Raw genomic sequence first — 11482 nt, forward strand, 5'->3', positions numbered from 1 at the left:
AATAAAAACACAAAATGCTGGCAGAACTCAGCAGGCCAGACAGCATCTGTGGGAGGAGGTAGTGACGACGTTTCGGGCCGAAACCCTTCATCAGGAGTGAAGTAACATGGGATGGTCGAGGGGGGATAAGAAGTGGGGGGAGGGATGAAGTAGAGAGCTGGGAAGTGATAGGCTGGAGGGAAATGGGCTAGGGGGAAGGTGTTGAATTATGGGAAATAAAAGAGAAAGAAAGGTAGGGCTGGGGGGAGATTATAGTGAGGGGGGGGGGGAAGAGAGAGAAGGAGAACCAGACTAAAATTATAGATAGGGATGGGGTAAGGGGGGGGGGTGCTGGGGTATCAACGGAGGTCTGTGAGTTGAATGTTCATGCCGGCAGGTTGGAGGCTACCTAGGCGGGAGATAAGGTATTGCTCCATCGACCTGCGTGTGGCCTCACCTTGACGGTAGAGGAGGCCATGGATAGACATATCGGAGTGGTGCTTTACTGAGGCAGAGCGGTTTAGTCAAGAGTCCATAGAGGGACGCCAACCTAACTAATTCCACCTGCCTATGTGGTCCCATCATTTCTTCTCCATTCACGTGTCTGTCTAAAAGCCTCATAAACATTGCTCTTGCATCTGCTTCTACCGACTTCCCTGGCAGCGTGCTGCGGGCACCAAGCTTTCCCTGTATATAAATATCTGTCCAGTAAATATATCACACATCTCACTTATCATCCCCCCTCTCCCCTTAACACCCCGGTTCCCGAGCATTTGCCATTTCCAGCCTGGGGATCGAGGTTCTGACTGTCTCTGAGGTGAAACCTCAGTCCCGAATGCTCCCAAGACAATAATCCAAGTTGGCCCAGCCTCTCCTTATTGACTCCAATCCAAGCAACGACAGAATCAGAATTATTACGACTAATATATATCGTGAAACTTGTTGTTTTGCAGCAGCAAGATAGAGCAGGACTAGTTATTACAATTAGCCACAAAAAAATAAATAGTGTAAAAGTGGAATGGGACATTCTCCATCCTCTTCTAAAGCCTTTCCATCCTCCTCCAGTGTGGCGACCTGAACGATACACGATATCTCAAATGCGTCCAAACCAAAGTTTTATACAGCACCGGACGACATGCCAATTCTGATACCTGGTAACAGACCAATGGTGGCCAGCACGCTGTTAGAAACTCATCCACTTTCAGGGAGCTAACGGACTTGCAAAGAACTAAAGCGGTGACACGAGAGAGAGTAAGTTGCCGTGAGGTTATTAGAGCTAGCATCGCCTCAATGGGCCAAGTGTTGAAGGGATGGAAAATACGAAGTGAGTTTGATGTGAAGCATCAACTCTCTGAGATGTGTTTCTTTTTCCCCGGATGAGAGTTCAGCTTCTACATTTCTAAAAATATTCCTGCCAGCCCACCTCCATCTGGAGGTCTCAGAATTGGGCGGGGGGGGGGGGGGGAGGAATCTTTTAGCCATCGGTGGTGAATCTGTGGAATTCATTGCCACAGCTGGCTGTGGAGGCCAAGTCATTGGATGTTTTTGAGGCGGAGGTTGATAGGTTGACATGCTGACCCAACAACATACACAGACAGTCCGCCAACTCCAGGACAAATCTCCAGTCTCCGAGTTTCGGCCGTCGACCTTTGGGCTCCGATCTTCGGTATCGACCCCAAACTGGCCGATGACAGGACCCCAAACTGGCCGATGACAAGACCCCAAACTGGCCAATGACAAGACCCCAAACTGGCCGATGACAGGACTCCAAACTGGCCGATGACAGGACCCCAAACTGGCCGATGACAGGACCCCAAGCCTGAATTTAGACTCGGACTCTGGGCTCGCTGACTGACGAACCCTAAGGATTCCTGTTTGCATGGACATCTGATCCTGGGACACACCATCGGGGACAGATGTCCATTGTCACCTGTCCACATCACAGGAAGATGCAGTAGAGACTTGGTCTGCGAATGTCTTCTGACGCCAATCCCCATCAATGGATTTTAAATATGGAACGTGGGGCAGAGTCCTGACTTCTAACAGAGTCCTCTAACTCCTCCACATCCTTCCCCCTCAACCCTCACCTAACCTCTAACTCCTCCACATCCTTCCCCCTCAACCCTCACCTGACCTCTACTTCCTCCACACCCTTCCACCTCAACCCTCACCTGACCTCCAACTCCTCCACATCCTTCCCCCTCAACCCTCACCTGACCTCTAACTCCTCCACATCATTCTCCCTCAACCCTCACCTGACCTCTAACTCCTCCAGATCCTTCCCCGTCAACCCTCACCTGACCTCCAACTCCTCCACATCTTCCCCCTCAACCCTCACCTGACCTCTAACTCCTCCACACCCTTCCCCCTCATCCCTCACCTGACCTCTAACTCCTCCACATCCTTCCCCCTCAACCCTCACCTGACCTCTACCTCCTCCACATCCTACCCCTCAACCCTCACCTGACCTCCAACTCCTCCACATCTTCCCCCTCAACCCTCACCTGACCTCTAACTCCTCCACACCCTTCCCCCTCATCCCTCACCTGACCTCTACCTCCTCCACATCCTTCCCCCTCAACCCTCACCTGACCTCTACCTCCTACACATCCTTCTCCCTCAACCCTCACCTGACCTCTACCTCCTCCACATCCTTCTCCCTCAACCCTCACCTGACCTCTAACTCCTCCACATCCTTCCCCCTCAGCCCTCACCTGACCTCTAACTCCACCACATCCTTCCCCCTCAGCCCTCTCCTTACCTCTAACTCCTCCACATCCTTCCCCCTCAACCCTCACCTGACCTCTAACTCCTCCACACCCTTCCCCCTCAACCCTCACCTGACCTCTAACTCCTCCACATCCTTCTCCCTCAACCCTCACCTGACCTCTACCTCCTCCACATCCTTCCCCCTCAACCCTCACCTGACCTCTAACTCCTCCACATCATTCTCCCTCAACCCTCACATGACCTCTAACTCCTCCACATCCTTCCCCCTCAGCCCTCACCTGACCTCTAACTCCTCCTCATCATTCTCCCTCAACCCTCTCCTGACGTCTAACTCCTCCACATCCTTCCCCCTCAACCCTCACCTGACATCTAACTCCTCCACATCCTTCCCCCTCAACCCTCTCCTGACATCTACCTCCTCAACCTCCTTCCCCCTCAACCCTCACCTGATGTCTAATCCCTCCACATCCTTCTCCCTCAACCCTCACCCGACCTCTAACTCCTCCACATCTTCCCCCTCAACCCTCACCTGACCTCTAACTCCTCCACACCCTTCCCCCTCATCCCTCACCTGACCTCTACCTCCTCCACATCCTTCCCCCTCAACCCTCACCCGACCTCTAACTCCTCCACATCTTCCCCCTCAACCCTCACCTGACCTCTAACTCCTCCACACCCTTCCCCCTCATCCCTCACCTGACCTCTACCTCCTCCACACCCTTCCCCCTCATCCCTCACCTGACCTCTAACTCCTCCACACCCTTCTCCCTCAGCCCTCTCCTTACCTCTAAATCCTCCACATCCTTCTCCCTCAGCTCTCTCCTTAACTCTAACTCCTCTACATCCTTCTCCCTCAGCCCTCACCTGACCTCTAACTCCTCCACATCCTTCCCCCTCAGCCCTCATTTGACCTCTAACTCCTCCACATCCTTCCCCCTCAGCCCTCACCTGACATCTAACTCCTCCACATCCTTCCCCCTCAACCCTCATCTGACCTCTAACTCCTCCACATCCTTCCCCCTCAGCCCTCACCTGACCTCTAACTCCTCCACATCCTTCCCCCTCAACCCTCACCTGACCTCTACCTCCTCCACATCCTTCCCCCTCAGCCCTCACCTGACCTCTAACTCCTCCACATCCTTCCCCCTCAACCCTCACCTGACCTCTAACTCCTCCACATCCTTCCCCCTCAGCCCTCACCTGACATCTAACTCCTCCACATCCTTCCCCTCAACCCTCACCTGACATCTAACTCCTCCACATCCTTCCCCCTCAACCCTCATCTGACCTCTAACTCCTCCACATCCTTCCCCCTCAGCCCTCACCTGACCTCTAACTCCTCCACATCCTTCCCCCTCAACCCTCACCTGACCTCTACCTCCTCCACATCCTTCCCCCTCAACCCTCTCCTGACATCTTCCACCACATCCTTCCCCCTCAGCCCTCTCCTTACCTCTAACTCCTCCACATCCTTCCCCCTCAACCCTCACCTGACCTCTACCTCCACCACATCCTTCCCCCACAGCCCTCTCCTTACCTCTAACTCCTCCACATCCTTCTCCCTCAACCCTCACCTGACCTCTAACACCTCCACATCCTTCCCCCTCAGCCCTCACCCGACCTCTAACTCCTCCACATCCTTCCCCCTCAGCCCTCACCTGAACTCTAACTCCTCCACATCCTTCCCCCTCAACCCTCACCTGACCTCTAACTCCTCCACATCATTCTGCCTCAACCCTCACCTTACCTCTAACTCCTCAACATCCTTCCCCCTCAACCCTCACCTGACCTCTAACTCCTCCACATCCTTCACCCTCAACCCTCACCTGACCTCTAACTCCTCCACATCCTTCCCCCTCAACCCTCCCCTGACCTCTAACTCCTCCACATCCTTCCCCCTCAGCCCTCACCTGACCTCTCTCCTCCACATCCTTCCCCCTCAACCCTCACCTGACCTCTAACTCCTCCACATCCTTCCCCCTCAACCCTCACCTGACCTCTAACTCCTCCACATCCTTCTCCCTCAATCCTCACCTGACCTCTAACTCCTTCACACCCTTCCCCCTCAACCCTCTCCTGACATCTAACTCCTCCACATCCTTCCCCCTCAGCCCTCACCTGACCTCTAACTCCTCCACATCCTTCCCCCTCAGCCCTCTCTTTACCTCTAACTCCTCCACATCCTTCTCCCTCAACCCTCACCTGACCTCTACCACCTCCACATCCTTCCCTCTCAACCCTCACCTGACCTCTAACTCCTCCACATCATTCTCCCTCAACTCTCTTCTGACGTCTAACTCCTCCACATCCTTCCCCCTCAACTCTCACCCGACCTCTAACTCCTCCACATCCTTCTCCCTCAACCCTCATTTGACCTCTAACTCCTCCACATCCTTCTCCCTCAACCCTCACCTGACCTTTAACTCCTCCACATCATTCTCCCTCAGCCCTCTCCTTACCTCTAACTCCTCCACACCCTTCCCCCTCAACTCTCACCCGACCTCTACCTCCTCCACATCCTTCTCCCTCAACCCTCATTTGACCTCTAACTCCTCCACATCCTTCTCCCTCAACCCTCATTTGACCTCTAACTCCTCCACATCCTTCCCCCTCAACTCTCACCCGACCTCTACCTCCTCCACATCCTTCTCCCTCAACCTTCACCTGACCTCTACCTCCTCGACATCCTTCTCCCTCAACCCTCACCTGACCTCTAACACCTCCACATCCTTCTCCCTCAACCCTCACCTGACCTCTACCTCCTCCACATCCTTCTCCCTCAACCCTCACCTGACCTCTACCTCCTCGACATCCTTCTCCCTCAACCCTCACCTGACCTCTAACTCCTCCACATCCTTCCCCCTCATCCCTCACCTGACCTCTAACACCTCCACATCCTTCTCCCTCAACCCTCACCTGACCTCTACCTCCTCGACATCCTTCTCCCTCAACCCTCACCTGATGTCTAACTCTCCACATCCTTCTCCCTCAACCCTCACCTGGCCCCTAATTCCTCCACATCCTTGCCCCTCAAACATGGTCTGACCTCTAGCTCTCCCAAATCACTAGCCCTAAACCCTAATTTGACCGTGAACTTCCCAAAACTGTCCATATCAATTTAAACTTTTTTTTGAGTCGAAGTGTGCCTTGATCTCGGTGGAGACGGCGGCTCGAAGCCATTTCGAATCATTCGTGCTGTGACCGCCAGTCTGGCGGCGGCGATGTCTGAAGTTTGTTTTACAGCTCGTACCGCGGTATACTTCACTAGTCTGTCTGCATCTCACCTGTTAAATTAATTTTCTCCCAGGGAGAGAGCAGAGGGTCCTCTCGCTGGATGTCCAGAATTTGACGTTTGAGCTTCAAGTTCGAATATCCTTGTCTTTCGATGACTTGCAGTAGAAGATAACAAAAATCAGGTCGAGATCGGGAACAGGAATTCCAGGCGGTATTTCTGGCCTCCTCGGCCAACAGGGACTCGGTAGGCTGCAATCTTCCTGTCACGAGATTAGTGTTTTAAGCGCAATTCCGAAGTAATGGAGAAATGGACCCGACAAATTAGCCTGAAACATTAGCGTTGTATTGAGAGGTGACATAAAAAAATATCTGTTGCCACTCTCTCCGGGTCTTAAACGAACTCTCTCTGCCATTTTCAGAAAAAGGACCCTGAGGATTACTCTCAGCACCTGCTGACGTTTGCCAGTCAAGATCACAAATAATATTAATCCGATGTTAAATTTTGAAGCTTTACGAGTATAAATTATCAATAGCAGAAACGTAGTTAAGCCACGGGATGATTTGAGCACCTGAGGAACTCTTCAAAGGCAGTTTTAAAAATTGGTTGCAATCATCGCGGCCGTAGAATGTGGGGGACCACAGGGCTTCGCTCCCAGGAGAGCTGAACGCCTTCTGTAACTCGCTCTGACCGTCAAATCACGGAGCAACCAGGTCGCCCGATGACCGCGTGATTTCAGTCTCGGAAGCCGACGTGAGAGCAGCCTCCGGGAGGGGGATCCCGCGGGCAGCACACAGCCCAGACGGGGTACCTGCCCGAGTACGAACAACCGGCTGGAGTGTTCGCCAATATCTTTAACCTCTCGCCTCGGCAACCTGAGGCACCCAGCTGCTTCAAGTAGGCTTCAATTTTGCCGGCGTCTAAGAAGAGGTGGAACCTGCCCCAATCACCATCGTCCGGTAGCACTTACACCCTCTGTGGTGAAGTAATTTGGGAGGTTGGTGATGGAACATATCAACTCCTGCCTGAGAAGCGAATTGGATCCTCGTCAGGATCTCCCGGTTGCCGCCCACTTCAACTCTGCTTCACATTCCCATTCGGATATGTCCATACGTGGCCTCCTCTACTGCCACGATGAGGCCAAACTCCAGTTGTAGGAGAAACACCTCATATACCGTCTGGGTAGCCTCCAGCCCCTTGGCATGAACATCGAATTCTCCAACTTCCGGTAATTCCCTCCCTCTCCCTTCCCCCATCCCAGTTTCACTCTGCCCCAGAAGGCAGTGGAGGCCAAGTCTCTGGATGCATTCAAGAGAGAGTTAGATAGAGCTCTTAAAGATAGCGGGGTCAAGGGATAAGGGGAGAGGGCAGGAACGGGGTACTGATTGTGTATGATCAGCCATGATCACAGTGAATGGCGGTGCTGGCTAGAAGGGTCGAATGGCCTACGCCTGCACCTATTGTCTATTGCCCCCTCCTTCAGCTGCCTATCACCTCTCATGATTCTGCCTTCTGCTACTACCCATAGTGCTTTCCCCTTACATTCCTTCTTCACCTCTCCTGCCTATCCCCTCCCCCACCCCTTGATCTTTCTTCTGATTGGTTTTTCACCCTCCCCCACCTTCTTTATGGGGTCCCTGCCCCCTCCCTCTTCAGTCCTGACGAAGGGTCTCGGCTCGAAACGTTGACTGCTCGTTTCCACGGACGCTGCCCGACCTGCTGAGTTCCTCCAGGTTGTTTGTACGTCTTGATTTGACCACAGCATCTGCTGTGTACTTTGTGTCAGTTTGTCTACCGGAGCAACGAGTCAACAGCAGACGCCACTTCATTCGCTCTTCGCTCAACCCTGGAAGATCTGGACACAAAGATGCATCTATCAGGATGCTCTTCATTGACTAAAGCTCTGCACCCAATACCACCACCCGCTCAGAACTAACCAATAAACTCAGTACATCCTTGTCCAATCGGATGCTGGATTTTCTACCTGCAGGCCGCAGTCATTTCGGATTGGCAACGCGATCCTCTCCGCGATCTCCACCAGTACGGCTGCACCACGAGGCTGTGCGCTTCGTGCTCCGTTTTACCCCGATCTATACCTACGTCTGTGAGGCTGAGGACGGCTCCAATGTCACATTTAAGTTTTATGTCGCTGGCCGAGTCAAAGGTGGTGACGGATCAGCAGGGAGACTGGAAATCTGGCAGAGTGTGTCACGGTCCGGTCCGCTGACTCCTCATTTTCTGTTAATTTCCTTTTCCCCGTGTTCTACCCGGCTCCTTGATTAGGGCATCTGATTCTCATCCGAACCGGCAACTTAAAAACTCCGGCTCACATCTACTCGGGGCTGGACCATCACCTCAGACAGGCCGGCAACGCGCGGTCCGGGCCGCCGAGAATGGCGGATGCTAACTTGCTTCGGGAATTCTGTCTCTTGGTGCCCAGCTGAGTTTAGCCGTCCGTTTGCCGCTTCATGAGCTGCCCCGAGTCACGATACGAACTGTCTGTCGTTGTCTGGTCTTGTCGTTATCGTGAGTATTGCCGGCCGTTTGCCGCTACTCCGAGTCTCCAGGTGCCACTTCGCGTCAGGGTAAGAATTGCCTGCTGTTTGTCTGCGCCGAGATGAGGATTACCAGCCATTTACCTTTCCAGTTAATGCTCCATAGCAAGAGGAGTGTTGCCTGCCGCCTGTCTCCAGTTCGGAGTCCAGCTCCACCAATACCCGGGGTCAAGAAGAGCTTGGCCTGCTGACTGCTCCTCTGTCCCCCCACCCCCCGCGCTGTTTGCCCGTGTTTCCGCTGTCTCTCGACCGCCGAGTGTTCTGTATTCCGTTCCCGCGCCGGTTGCCTGTGGTAATTCCCCCCCCCCCCCCCGTGTTAGTAGAAGCAGGGTATTCCGCCCTCTGTTCTTTCCCGGCCACGCTCATCCCCCCGGTCCGCATCCTCGCTCTGCCCAAGTCCCGCCACTAAACGCCAGAGCCTTGCTGTAGTGACCCGGGTTCGATCCCCGGTCCAGCTTCGCTCGCTCCCCGGCCTTCCTTGCAGCTATTAATAAACACAGTTCTGTTAAAGCTACCGACGTGTCGGGGTCCTGCGCTTGGGTTCGCCTCCAACGTCCTTCCGACAGAGTGATGCGACAACAACTCAAAGTCAGGAAACCCCAGGGGCTTCAGGAGGAGGAAACCCGAGTTCCACGGCCAGTTCTCATCGGGGGGGGGGGGGTTCAGGGGTCAGCAGCTTTAAATTCCGCGGTGTTATTATCTCGGGGGGGGGGGGGGGTTTCTCCTGGGCGCCGTTACGAAGAAAGCACGGCGGCAGCTCTACTTTCTTAGAGGTTTATGAAGATTCGGCGTGAGATCTAAAACCCTGACAGACTTCTCTGGACGTGCGGCGGAGATCATACTGACTGGTTGCATCACGGAGACGCCGATGCTCCTGAACGGAAGTAGTGGGCGCGGCCCAGTCCGTCTCGGGTGAAGCCCTCCCCACCATTGAGCACATCTGCACGGGGCGCTGTCGCAGGAAAGCAGACTCCATCATCAACTCCTCCCTCCGACCATCCAGGCTCTCCTTTCGCTGCTGTCGTCGAGAAGGTACAGGACCCACACCACGAGGCTCAGGAACAATCAGAGTTAGATAGAGCTCTTACAGATAGCGGGGTCAAGGGATATGGGGAGAGGGCAGGAACGGGGCACTGATTGTGGGTGATCAGCCATGATCACGTTGAATGGCGGTGCTGGCTCGGAGGGCCGAATGGCCTGCTCCTGCACCTATTGCGTAATTATTCCCCCTCAACCATCTGGCTTTTCAACCAGAGGGAGTGATCCATTTCCCGCGCTTTCTGTTCGCACTGCCTCTCCCCCGATACACGACAAGGCCGGCTTCCCCTCGTCCTCGCCTCCGTTCAACAGAAAGTTCAGAATAAGGTTTGCTATGCCGTGAAAACTATCGTTTTCCGGCAGCAATACAGTATAAAGCGTAAAATACAAACACATCTCCCCCTTACCCTCCCCCCTCAACACTTCGCAAGGACAGCTCCCTTCGCAATTCCATGGGCCATTCCTCTGTTCCCTCCATCCTTGGCGCGTCCCCTAGCAACCACGGGTTTACCCGGGGATCTAAACAGCCCTCCCGGGGGAAGCAACGGTTCACTTGCAATTCATCCCGTCCACTCGCTGCCTTCTGTGCTCACAGTGCGGCCTCCTCGACGCCGGTGGAACCGAACGCAGACTGGGCCACCGCCCGGGGAACCCGATCTCCCGGCGACCGGTCACTTCAATCCTCCACCCCGGACCCGATCGGAGCCAGCGCGAACTACGGGAACAGCACCCCGTCTTCCTTCCGGGCACGTTGGACTCTCTCGAACTCACCGCCGACTGGAGCCGGTATGTTCGGGGTATTTATGCCGCGTCAGCGGTTGCTCTCTGGTCGAGAAGAGGCCGCCAGTTGTGTCCAGTCAAGCGCAGGCAGGCCAACGATGCGTCTGAAATCGGTAGAGAGCCGCAATGAGCGGCTGTCGGGGTTTTGGTGGCGGGTCTCTGGGATCGGCTGGAGGAGGCTGCAACGAGTAACACACTTCAAATGCTGGAGAACTTCAGCGGGTCAGGCAGCTTCTGCGCAGAGGAGTAAACAGTCGATATTTCGGGCGAGGACTCGTCGGGAATGAAATGGAAGAGGGTAGAATAAGAAGGTGGGGGAGGGGGGGGGAAGAGCACATGCTGGCAGGCAGGTGATGGGTGAGACCGGGTGGGTGGGGGCGGGGTGAAGTGAGAGGCTGGGAGGTGATATACCGAAGAGGTAAAAGGCTGAAAAAGGATCGTGGTAGACGAGTGGACGGTGGGAGAAGGAGGAGGGGCACCAGAGGCAGGTGAGGGGAAGAGGGGAGTCGGAACGGAAAATGGGGGAGGGGTGGGGGGAAATGACCGGAAGCTGGAGGAATCGGTGGTCATGCCATCAAGTCGGAGGCCACGCAGACCGAACGTGAGGTCCCGCACCTCCATCTGAGTTCGTGGCAGCAGGGGCGGCCAGGGGCGATCATGTTGAAATGGGAATGGGGACTGGAATTAAAATCGATGGGCACCGGGAAATCCGCCCGAGCGGGCGAACGCTGCTTGCCTCGGAATTGTTGTAGACTGTTAAATTTCTCCCGCCGCGACCTTGGTTCCAAGCTTAATCGGTCTGATCATCCGCCGGAATCGAGTCTCACTCGGACACGATCTGGGTTTGAAAGTCCAGCATACAACTAATGGCATGAGAATAATAGGAATTCTCTGTACAAAAATAATCATGATAATTCTTTATAAACATAAGCAGAGGCAAGAAGGACTGTAATTCTGTTTTCTAACCAGATCACTGGTATTATTTTGAAGAAGAACTGCGGAGATCTGCCGGAGTCACTCGCTCCTCCGCCGGCAGTTTTCAAACACTCCCCAGATGTTGTCAAAGGCTCAGACAGTGTCTAACGTTTTCCGCTTTGGATTGGCTTCTCTTTGGGAAGGCATTGGGTTTGGTTACATTATTATTGCAATGCGCCTCAAAACGAGTTGG

The 11482-nt window shown here is 54.3% G+C and overlaps 1 protein-coding gene across 1 annotated transcript in view; it reads right to left on the bottom strand.

Moving 5' to 3' along the window:
* The window catches only part of LOC140716180 (uncharacterized), a 75941-nt gene that overhangs the window by 16426 nt on the left and 48033 nt on the right, over positions 1–11482 (bottom strand). The gene's annotated exons all lie outside the window — the stretch shown is intronic.

The sequence above is a fragment of the Hemitrygon akajei genome, chromosome 25, assembly GCF_048418815.1.
Source record: "Hemitrygon akajei chromosome 25, sHemAka1.3, whole genome shotgun sequence".
NCBI classification, from domain to species: Eukaryota; Metazoa; Chordata; class Chondrichthyes; order Myliobatiformes; family Dasyatidae; genus Hemitrygon; species Hemitrygon akajei.